Source organism: Anopheles merus, unplaced genomic scaffold (assembly GCF_017562075.2).
Source record: "Anopheles merus strain MAF unplaced genomic scaffold, AmerM5.1 LNR4000468, whole genome shotgun sequence".
In the NCBI taxonomy this organism is placed as follows: domain Eukaryota; kingdom Metazoa; phylum Arthropoda; class Insecta; order Diptera; family Culicidae; genus Anopheles; species Anopheles merus.
This window is the reverse complement of record NW_024428048.1, coordinates 32,500-43,797: the sequence shown is the minus strand read 5'-3', so window position 1 is coordinate 43,797 and position 11,298 is coordinate 32,500. Positions and strand designations below refer to the sequence as shown.

The window sequence follows — 11,298 nt, the reverse complement described above, 5'->3', positions numbered from 1 at the left end:
ATGTTTAGTAATGAGTTAAAATGTATACCTAATTTTGATTATAGTTTTATTTTATATATTGGGCCTATTATACAGTTAGTATTTTGTTTGCACATTACGCTAGGATTGTTGTGGTTTTTTTTTAATAAATATATCCTCTAGCGTCATCAAATCAAACAGTTGAAATACATTTTATTCTTTGAACGTTATACCAAAAATTAATAAAAATTGTATTTGAATGTCATTGCTAATTGAAAAATACTTTTACACAAGTTTGCCTGCAATATCTAGACTAATTTCCATTTTCAAGCTCAGTCTTACTCACGATTTGATTAGAAATTTAACGATGACAACGAGTATCGCCTATGTATTACCTGCAAAAACAAAAAAAATACGTTAAACCAATTATCAAACACCCTAAATTAGAGACAAACTTTTAGCACAGGAATGATTCTTGCTCACATACTTCCTACATTGTTAATGGAGTTCAATAATCGCTACCTTTGTGGAATTTCTGGTGTAAATTGTGAGACTGGTTCCTGACACTGGCTGTTCAGAGAAGACTGACACTTCCCACATACTGATCAGCGTGGTTTCCTGTGCTAGCATGCGCCCGACCCATAAAACGGGCGGAGCGTATTTTCCCCAAGAGGAACTGATGGTTACCGTCAGTCAGGGTCTGAATCATTTTCTTTGGGTTTTACCCGTTTACGTATGCTCCAGCTTTAGCTTTGCAGCGGACAATAATCAACCATGACTCATCGCCTATCATCACAATGGATTGTATCTGTGAACCATTCATCGGAAAGAAGAACAATTCTGCAACAAAGCGGCACCACAAAGTGTGTGCGTATGATAGTGCATCCAAATGAAACATTATTGCACGACAACAAACTAGCTCTCGCTTCATGGTCAGTGATCTCCGTACGCATGTCACTCTATCGTTTGCGACCGAAGCCGTGTGCAAATCGGAACCGCACATGTGAACCACAACCGACGGTACAATCTGACCGCCAAAATGATTTTTTTTCGCTCCCTTTTAGGACAATGTGTCGTTTGCGCCGATTTCGTGATCGGCGTGAGAATTTTCTGTGCCAAGATTGTGCCCTGCTTAGCCGAACGTGAACATCTGGTTGGAGTTTTCGTTGTTTTTTTTTTTGTAAATATTTTTCTCTCTTCCCAATGCTCGTGTGCTCGGACTGGTTGAATGGATGGCGAGCTACGCGACTGCGGCCAGCTTTCGCAATACCTCGCCGGAACCCGGTACCAGGAAAGTTAGAATTATTTTCTGTTCGCGTGTCACTGCTTTTCACGGTCAACGATTTTTGACTTTTGACTCGGCGTTGTGCTTGCCTTGACGCACGTGAACGCAAAATCATTCGGACAGAAACTGAAGCAAACCGCTAATTCACACACACACACATGCAGGAGGACAAAAAAATGCAACCACCCGCCCACCATGTCAAACGGTGGTCAGTTTGGAACAGTTTACGCTCGACACTTGGTTTCGTGAGACTAACCGCCCTAACAGGTCGGCGGTGGAATGTTCAGCCGAGTTTGCCGGAGCTAGCAAAAGGTCGCTAGTAATACCTGCGGCATTAACACATCGCAATGGTCGTTTTTGCCGCGACACATGATCGACGGGGGATTTTTTTATTTCACCACGCTGTGGTATGCAAAAACGGTTCAGATAAGGGGCACCATGTAGCTATGGCCGCCCGTATTAGTGCGTTTGCATGCCTGCACTGCTGGAAAGATTGGCTGTATGTACGAACGTATGTGAGTATTTGCGGTTTTTGCTAAATGAAGGATGACGGTTCTATGTTTTGCTGCTTGGTAAGCCCTGTGTTTCAACCACAATTAGGTCACAGTATGGTAATTCTTGGATAATTGGATAGCCGTTCGTAATGATGTGCGAATTGCTGTATCAATCAATATTAGCTGCAATAAGATTCAATTTAAACTAATGATGCATAGAGGAGGTAAACATTAATTTCAAATAACAATCAATAAGGATAGATAAAAATTTCCTTTTATTCTAACACGGGTGCAAGATCATAAATGAAAAGATTCTAAAAAATACATACATACTTTCTACGTACAAGATTCCACCTTTAACTTTTAAATCGTTCAAAGTTTGTTAACATTCCGCTTTCATTCCATTTAACAAACATTCTTCGCCAGTATGATGAATTATTGGATTCAAAACAATTTCGATGAACGAAACAAATGAGAAGAGCTTGAGAACAATTTATGATTAATATAATTTTGATCATACCGTAATGTATAATTATCACAAATTGTCATAATAAAAACGAGTATTTCTGAAAAAATACGAAAAATATAACAACTTATACACATTTTATAGAATTGATTCTCCGGATAGAATACATTAAAAGCCTAAATTGAAACAAAACTGGTATTCAATTACATCTGCTAAGCCTAAAGCAATTGAAATAATCACATCCCGTATCAGAAGCACTGCTCAAATCTCTTCCAGACAAGAGCAGCACTTGATTGTCTACAATGATTCATCAGCTAGAGCGACAACCTCCCAACCCACAGCAACAAGATGAAGCTAAAATCTCGTTCCAAAAACAAACACCAGTACTCAAATTTATTGTCCCAACAATCCAGCAATTAGGTAAAGCACCACCAAGTGGACCGTGCCGCGTCGTCGTAGGCTGTCGCGATGCAACAATTAATCTACTGCCACGCTTCGATGGTCTGCGGCCAAAGGCCCGAACGCTTGACGAATCTTTGGCTCATATTTCCCTAATGACCGAACTTCGGTTCCAAAATCATGCCCACCCGCTGGAGGAATATGATATGCTCCTGCTATGGTAAGGATGCACGATACGTTCGAGCGCCCGGCATGAGAAAACGGCTAGCGTGTGATGTAAGAGCCGCAAAACTTAAAACTCCCTCCACCCGGTTGTCGGCCTCTTGAGCAGCACCATTTTACAGCACACCATTCATCTCTCAGCAAAAAAAAGCGCACTTCACTCACGCCACAAGTGTCCACAATTAATGAGCACGATTTCCCACGCTAATGCGCCGCACAGACGTCGCCGAGCGTACCTCGGCACCAGTGGCATCAATGTTCCAAGGTTGCAAGATTCGAGGCGGCCCCGGTTCCCGTGCGCCTCCGACCGTGGATTTATTCGTAATAAATCGCGACCCAAGTTCATCTTCTATCATTTCCATCGCCGTTTCTTCGCCTGCTCGCAAGCAGTGACCTCTGGCCAGTATGATCAGTGCTTTCCAGAGATCCACATCCACTCATCTTCTTATGCTGCTTGATTCGAAGCCACATCCAACTGCCGGACTGACTCGAATGGGAAGAGATTTTTGGTTGCTTTGATTTGCTTGTGCCGGCTCGCAACAACGAATCAAGATGAATGGAGCTCGCAGTAGCCAGCGACGGCTTGGTGCAACTTCGAGTGGGTACTTGTCGCACAAGATAGGCCTCGAGCTGGAGCCGTTGAAGCCGTCGGGCCTTAAGTTCCTGAGTGCCATAGGAAAGTGTCATTTCACCGGAGGGCGTCCATCGTTAGGGCTTTCTGCCTTTATCCTTCGCGTCGCAGCACTTTGCTGTATGGTATTTTTTACGTGAACGTGATTCAATACAAACCTCATCGCCACAGCCATTGCCTGCTAACGTATCTCATTTCGGTTCGTTCTCCCATCCACGGAGTGAGGTCAAACGAAGAAATTAAGCAATCGTACGGCAAAACCACATAAACTCACCGAAAAAAAAAACAAAAGCGAAAGCATCCAGAAAGAAACACAGAAGTTTCGGGAATGAGCGAGAATGAGCGGGAGTGAATTATTTTTATTGCCCTCCTCAGCAAATAGTAGCATCTCGTGCCGTGGCGAGCCAACGGGTGCTGCAGATTGTGTCTCCCGGCCATTCCGACCTGCACACTCTGGTCTGTTTGATAAAATGCAAATTTTCACTCGCGCACCGGCGCTGGCAAACTGTACCGCAATCAGATGATGTCGGTTGTCACAGGTACGCCCGTGTGACGAGCCCGAGCGGCCGCTATGTTTAGAAGTTAATGACTATATTTCGTCTCCTAAGTGCACTCTGCAGCGTGGCAAGCATGAATTGCTGGTTCGCTTTTTCCTCATGCTCCCCTTTTCTCTTGGTGTTGATCTCGGCTTTCCCATCCCCAAACAGTTGAGTCAGATGTGGTAGATGCTACAGCTACAGCTGCTGCCGGCAGGAACCCTTTTCTCTTTCCGTATAGCACCGCAGGATGAGACGCGAGCGTGACAAGGGCGTATTTTGGTGAAGCGAAGGTTTGGACGCTCCCGCACGATATCCGATATTTGAAGAGGGTTGGATTCGTTGTTTTACTTCCTGTGCTATTTCTATGCAACTAGGTACAGTACCACACAGTAGAGTGTACAATTAATGCAACAGTTTCTTGGTTTTCTTTTACTATTTTTGTAACAACTTGAATAAGAGGAATTGATTAATGAGTTAACAACACTCAGTTGGTGTAATACAGTACTTGTTAACCTTATTTTATCATTTGAATTTGAATCTCGCACATGAAAAACTTTTATATAAGGTATAATAAAAATCTAATGGAAACTTCCAACAAAACTTACTGCAAACTTGATACTCCGACTCTCCTGATTCGAACTGTAAAGGAAGATATTCCACATATGACCTGGAAGCCATACCGAAGAACTCGAAAACCCGGCTCGGGGGTATTTAAATTTTAATGACGTTCACGAGACAGAAAGGGCGCTACAATCGGGCGTAATGTTGCGCAAAGGCGCAAAGTAAAGCACATCCATCATCAAATCACCTCCCTTGGCGTTCGCGATCTCTCCTGTTCCCACCACCATACAAGTGGATTTGAAGTTTACCGAAGGGCTTCTTGAGTGGAGTTGAATGATTGGTTAGCACAAAATAGTTCACCAAGCCACCGTACCATCCCCAAACCAAAGCCTTCACGCACACTCGTGACACCGGCACAGTAACTTTGCCTGTGAGATAACTCTGCACGACGGAACAGCTCATCTAGCTCACTTTTACGCCATCCCCGTACGCACACACACACACACACACACTTTTTGGGACATATTTAACTGCAAAAAGGGTTGTGCTATCATGAAATGAGCTTTTAAAAGCTTTCCATCTTCCATCTCTTCCCCAGCAGCAAACCGATTTGTGCGATGCTCCAACACTTCAGGGCTACCTATTGAACCCACCGCGCCTGAAGCGTTCGCTCGAGGAGTTTTAGCTGTCGTACGAAAATTTCGGCAAATCATTCCGGCACGACTAACTTTCGCTCGATCAGCTTCCTTCCGAAGCGGCGACAGATGCGGCGAGCATACCTTTCGTGCAGCGGGAACGAAAGCAATTTCGAGTGTAAATTTCAATTTGGCTGACTGTTTATTGTTTGCGCACTGGCCCCGGTATACCAAGCGCGTAATCTTCGGCACATTAAGTGGAGCACAGGAATTCGGGAGCGTCAGTACTACTGGGAAAAGAGGAGGGGAGGGAGGAGAGATGGAGGCTTTTGGTAGAAGGTTGTGTCGACGATGATACAACTGTTAGTCACGGTGGCCATGTTTGCAAGCACTTTAGTATCGAGTCCACCACAACGGGTTTCAATGGCTGATCGTACCACCTAAAAACCACCCGTCCGCTGAATGATGAATGATGATGCAAAAGCAGTGTTAGAATGCGTGTTCTTCCTGCATATCTCAGTACGTAGAGATGCAAAGAGGACGAACAGTTTCGAAGGGAATTTTAGCAGTATTAATTCTAATAAAAAATGGAAATAATGAAATATGTAGGAAAATCTAAAATTTGTGATGTTTTTACAGATTAAGTCGATATTCTAAATCCTAAGATGATAATACTAATGAAGCATATACGTAAAAATAAGTTGAAGTAAAATTTATTTATGTACGTAAATATGATAGGTAGATAGGATACACAATTCATTAAATAAGAAACTCATTATTTAATTAATGCACTCAGTAAATAAGCAAAAAAGACACAATGTCAAGTTAATAAACAGATAAAGAAACAATAATATCTCACATTTAAAAGGTCCATCAAACAGAAACAAGCAGATCAAACAAACGTAAATAAATTTAAAATTTCATAAAATAAATACTGTAATATTTAAAATAAATTATTAAAAGATTCAAACATAAATAACAGATTATTTTCAACGATAATAATCAACTAAAAATGGTTTAACTCTAGAAATTAGGAGAGGTCATTCGGATTGATTATTATAGAATTTCAAAGGGCTTTAACTTATGCTTCGCTTTATTAGCTTTTTTATTCTTATAAAGGGCTCCTCTTTAATTCATTGTTACTAACAAATTCTGAAAAATATTTTAAACAATGTTCTAGACATCCCGTAAATTCCCGTTTTTAAAACGCATTATCATAAACACTCATAACCAATGTAGAAAGAAGATTTTTTCCCTTCAACAACAATGCTTTTCCAACATCTCGTCAAGGCCGCAAGCGTCGCCCAGCACCGTGCTAGTCTGTTCATACGCCTTTAACCCATTTACCCGCTCGCGGCCTGGCAGATGAAAAGATAGATTATTCAAAATTTATGCAGACACGACCAACCGCCCCAAACCCACGCGATAGCCCTACTGCAGCATCAAAGCGCTGGAAATGGTGAACGCTCATGTGGAAAAATTGGATATCACCTCCACAGGCGCCCAGCTGATGGCTGACGCTGAAGTCCAAGTGTTAGCCTAAAATCACACTTTTGCCCTCACACACACGCACAATCGCACTCATCTGCCACCAGCAGAGATCCGGTACTGGCGTTTAGAGGGCAAAGCGCGTTGCATTCAATCTTGTTCGCACTTCCTTCTAACACGGTGGCTTCTTTCTAACACGGCGACAAGACAGTGAACTTGACCGTGTCGCATTTTACGGAACACAAAGCGATAGGAAGTTCGGATTTGATACACAATTATGATGGGAACTGTGTGCTTTGTCTATATTTTTTTTTTTTCATCAACCCTGACACCGTTAAGCGGAAACGTGTAACAGCAAAATGGAATTTAATGTTTAATAGATACAACCTAATGATTGATATCAGTGACCTTCAATGACACAACAATAAAATGACAAATATGTAGTAGATGTTTTCCTCAGAGCTGTACATTATTTTTTCGCATTAAATTATTAAGTTTTTAAATTACGCTTGCCACTACTTACTATCCAAGAAACTAATTGGGTCTGTAAAGGGTTAAATAGGGCAACACATGATGAAGCGAACTAACACAGTGGGGTGCCGCATTGCAATGGTGTCACGAAAATGGAAAACATTCCCGTCTGACAAATGGTTATGTTATCCATTCAGTGGAACAACAACGCTTCTATAATTAATGATCAATTGTCAAACATTTTTAACATAATTTTTTTAAAGAGTTAAAGAAATATCGTTCAAAATTATGTATCTTGTACAAATAACCATCTATATCGAAATGGAATTCCTTTTCAATTTATAAAAATCTACCTCACTTCAAGGGTTAAGCTTCTAGAGTCATTGTTGTTCAGCCGTGAGACACGCTTGATTTGCGCGAGAAATTTCAAGGTCAAAGCAGGCTAAAAACAGGCCACCAATAGCACTAAGAGCTCCTGCTAACAAATTGATGTTAGGAGAGAGGGCGAAAAAATAACACACGAGCAACCAAGCTGGCACGCACAAACCCCACGCACGAGAATCGTAACGAGCCGGCGGCTTATGATCTTGCCAGCTCCACATAAAGTCTACCCACTAGCCAGCCACTCTGCGTCATCTTCTATGTGCGTAATGCAACTTTATGGCATTATTTTAGCTATTTCTCATGCTTCACGCGTCCCCTCCACACCCTCAACAATAGCACCTTGATCGCAGCGTGGAAGGTAGAAGGCCGTAATTAGACACACCACGCTGATTTGCTGGCCGGATCGGTTGCGGTTGCTTAATCGGGCGCCTTCTTAACTATTTCTGGGTGTGTCATGGTGCATATTTTCCAATTACCTAAACCTGCTCCACTTCCTGTACCTTTCGCTTCCACAACCTTCAGACTTTCTTCCGCGTGAAAGGCTTCCACGTTGGGCAATGTTCCACCCCACTCCAAAACTCCAAAAAATGTAACGCTATATCTGCTGTCCAGCAGCACTTTTCGGTGCGATTAAGATTCGACTAGGTCGATAGTAACACTCCGCTGCCCCTTATAAGTAACAACCTTGCGTAACAAGAACGTGCTACAATCGCAAAGATTAGCTTTATGTGTGTATGTTTGTCGATTCTTTAAAAAATCGTTTCATTTTAATTCTCTAGCGGAAATGTAAACAACCCGGCTCTCCCAATTAGTGTCGAAAAGTAACGCACAAATGTAGCGCACGGCGGGAAGCTCATTAAGATGTATTATCAGAATGAGATACAGTTTAGATAGTGGTGCAACTATGAACTACTGTATAATTACAGCTTCTATTAACAGTTTTTATCAGAGTCCATTGCTTCTAAAACCAATGTGTAACAAAACTAATTCAATTTATTTGCTTTTTAAAGAACCTTTCCTAGTTAACATGACATTAAAAATGATCATAGTATTGAAAAAAGAAACCTGGTTCGTAAACCATAACCATAATCAATAATAACTGCAGCCATGCTTTCAAAATTTCACTCCAAAATAATGACTACATCATTGTGCAGTGTTTGCTCTTCAGTAATTTACGAGCTTACATCACTTTGCTCTATAAATCATCGAAAGTACCATACCGGGAAAAAAGAAACCCCCAAAACACGATCACCCCTCACTCAAACACACATTTGGCAGGTTCGACATCCATTCTTCTTCGCCCATAGGCTTCCTCTGCTTCGCAATTTCCGTCCATTTTCACAGGTGGACTCCCGGTCGGAACCAGATCAACATTTTTCCCGACGCTCGATATCCGTCGACTTTCCCAGCCCATGATTCACGTCATCACGCCTCCACCGTGTGCCACTTACACCGAAACGAATATTTAGCATAAGCCGGTAAATGCAACAGTTTGGCCAGGAGCTGGTTCCTACTCTGGCGCCCTCATCGTGGTAGTGTGAGTGTGTGGGGTGTAGACATGTGCAAAAAAATGACTTGGAAACCAGTGGCATCATATAATTCACACCAAAAGCGCACGTTCGTGCAAAGCAATTCGCGAAAGAAGTGGAACAGGGAAAAAGAGCAACTCCAGGCGCAAAAGGTAGCAACAACAAAAAAAAATTGCAATCGGAAAAATGTTGTGATAAATTTCATTTTCCCTCGTCCCGCACGAACCGGTACGTGGCTGCGTTTGGGCGAGAGAAGGGTGTTTGGACTGGATTGAGGTCAGAGGAAGTGATAGGCAACACAGAACGAGGTAGTAGGCTATACTTTCAATTTCGATTAAACATCGCACCGCATGCACCGAGACCGGAACAACAAACGAACGCAAGCAAGCGGGGCGAATGCAAACACTGAGAGCGTTACCATCATCGAATGGCAAAGTAAAGTAACACATTATTAATGGCAGTTTCGTGTCAATATTTTGCAGCTGATTTGAAAGCAAGTAAACGACGAGGCATTATTATTATTATTATCATTTTTTTATGTTTTTGCTTTTTCATCCACATGCCACATAGAATCTCAGCAGGTGGTGGTGGATGTACGTTGAGCGGATAAGGATTAGTGGAGCATGTGTGGTTTGGTTTATGTGGCGATGCGGTGGACTGTTATGGTTAAAGCGCATCAAAGAAACGTTTGCATAAATTGTGGCAGCGTGTTGATATTTTCTATTGACGCGTATTTTATGTTTATTCTATTCGCGAAAATTCCAACACACACACACACCCTCACACATCGGGAGGAAATATTTTCTCTCCAAATAATATACAGCCCAAGGACGGATTGGCGAGTGTCAATGGGAGCTGTCAACAAAACAAACTAAAGCCATTTAGCATAAATAGCAAGAACAGCGAGAAGCCGAGAACAGAGACAAAGCAGAACAGTTGGTGATGATGATATCATTATCAAGAATAATATTTATAAATCCGATTTTTTATTCCCCTATCCTCTATACCCCTATTTTATCTTCCTATAAATGCAACCAATTTTTTATTATCTTGACAATACGTTGTATATATATATATATATATATATATATATATATATATATATATATATATATATATATATATATATATATATATATATATATATATATATATATATACATATATATATATATATATATATATACAAAAGTTTTTTTATTTACAAAAATTTTTAAATTATATCTACTAAATGTATGCTAGAGCAAGTGTTCAAAATGTTAAAAGAGATAAATCTCACACACTACCAAAGAAAGATAAAAGATTTGTTTATTTTTAGTGCTAAATCATATTCAATCAATTGTGATAATAATGCTAATATAATGTATTTAACTTTCTGTTTCATTGAAATGCTACAAAAACGTTGTCTTTTGAATGCATTTTTCTTCCCTATCTCATTTTCATACGCTTAAAACTCGATAATCTAACTGCCTATGTATCTATCTATCTAATCTAATACGTATTTAATTCAATAAGGTACCAAAGAGGAATGTGGAAATAATTTGTTTGTTACAAACAGTTAAGTAAAGATTCACTATTATGAAAAAAAGACAGCGACAACAAAGCGAACAACTCAATTCAACAAACGAGAATACTGTTGTTTAGAAATTAGAAAGAGAAGAAACAAATAATTCCGGTGAAAAATTGAATTAAATTAGATAATACACGTTTTTCTCTCTATCATCTAGCTGATCTACCAAAATCTTAATCATTGTTTGAAACTGAGCAGCAAATCAAAACCGCGTGCATGGTATAAAACCGCACAACGGAAACCAGACAGCAAGGGACAGGGGCTGCAATCGAAAAGGGAAAGGAAAAACCCAAACCCGCGTGTCTCGCGCTTAATTGAATCAAATCAATTCGATCTGGAATTGGACAGCGAACGAAATGCTTCCTTTTGCGACACGCAACATCAAGCCTCATTCCGCAACGCTATGTTCGGCGTGCTGTGCCGTGTCTAGCCAGCCGTCTAGGCCACCGATTTCCGAACCGAACCCTCCTGCCATCATCAATGCTTCACATTCTTGGCAGCGTGCGATTGTATAATTTTTTATTCAATCCATCCCACCGCCATACGCAAAGGTGAAAATTGGGCAGAAACCAAATTGCTTGCCACCCTGCACACTGAAACAGAATAGGCATTTGGAAAAACAAAAGAATTCGAGAGAGAGAGAGAGAAATAGAGAGAGAGAGAGAG

General features: G+C 41.0%; 1 long non-coding RNA gene across 1 annotated transcript in view; it reads right to left on the bottom strand.

Moving 5' to 3' along the window:
• Positions 1–303: 303 nt before the first annotated feature.
• Positions 304–11,298, bottom strand: part of LOC121602486 — a 29,704-nt gene continuing 18,709 nt past the window's right edge. Inside the window, exon 3 of the long non-coding RNA XR_006006421.1 lies at positions 304–353. This is a non-coding gene — a long non-coding RNA (uncharacterized LOC121602486). The remainder of the gene's footprint in view (positions 354–11,298) is intronic.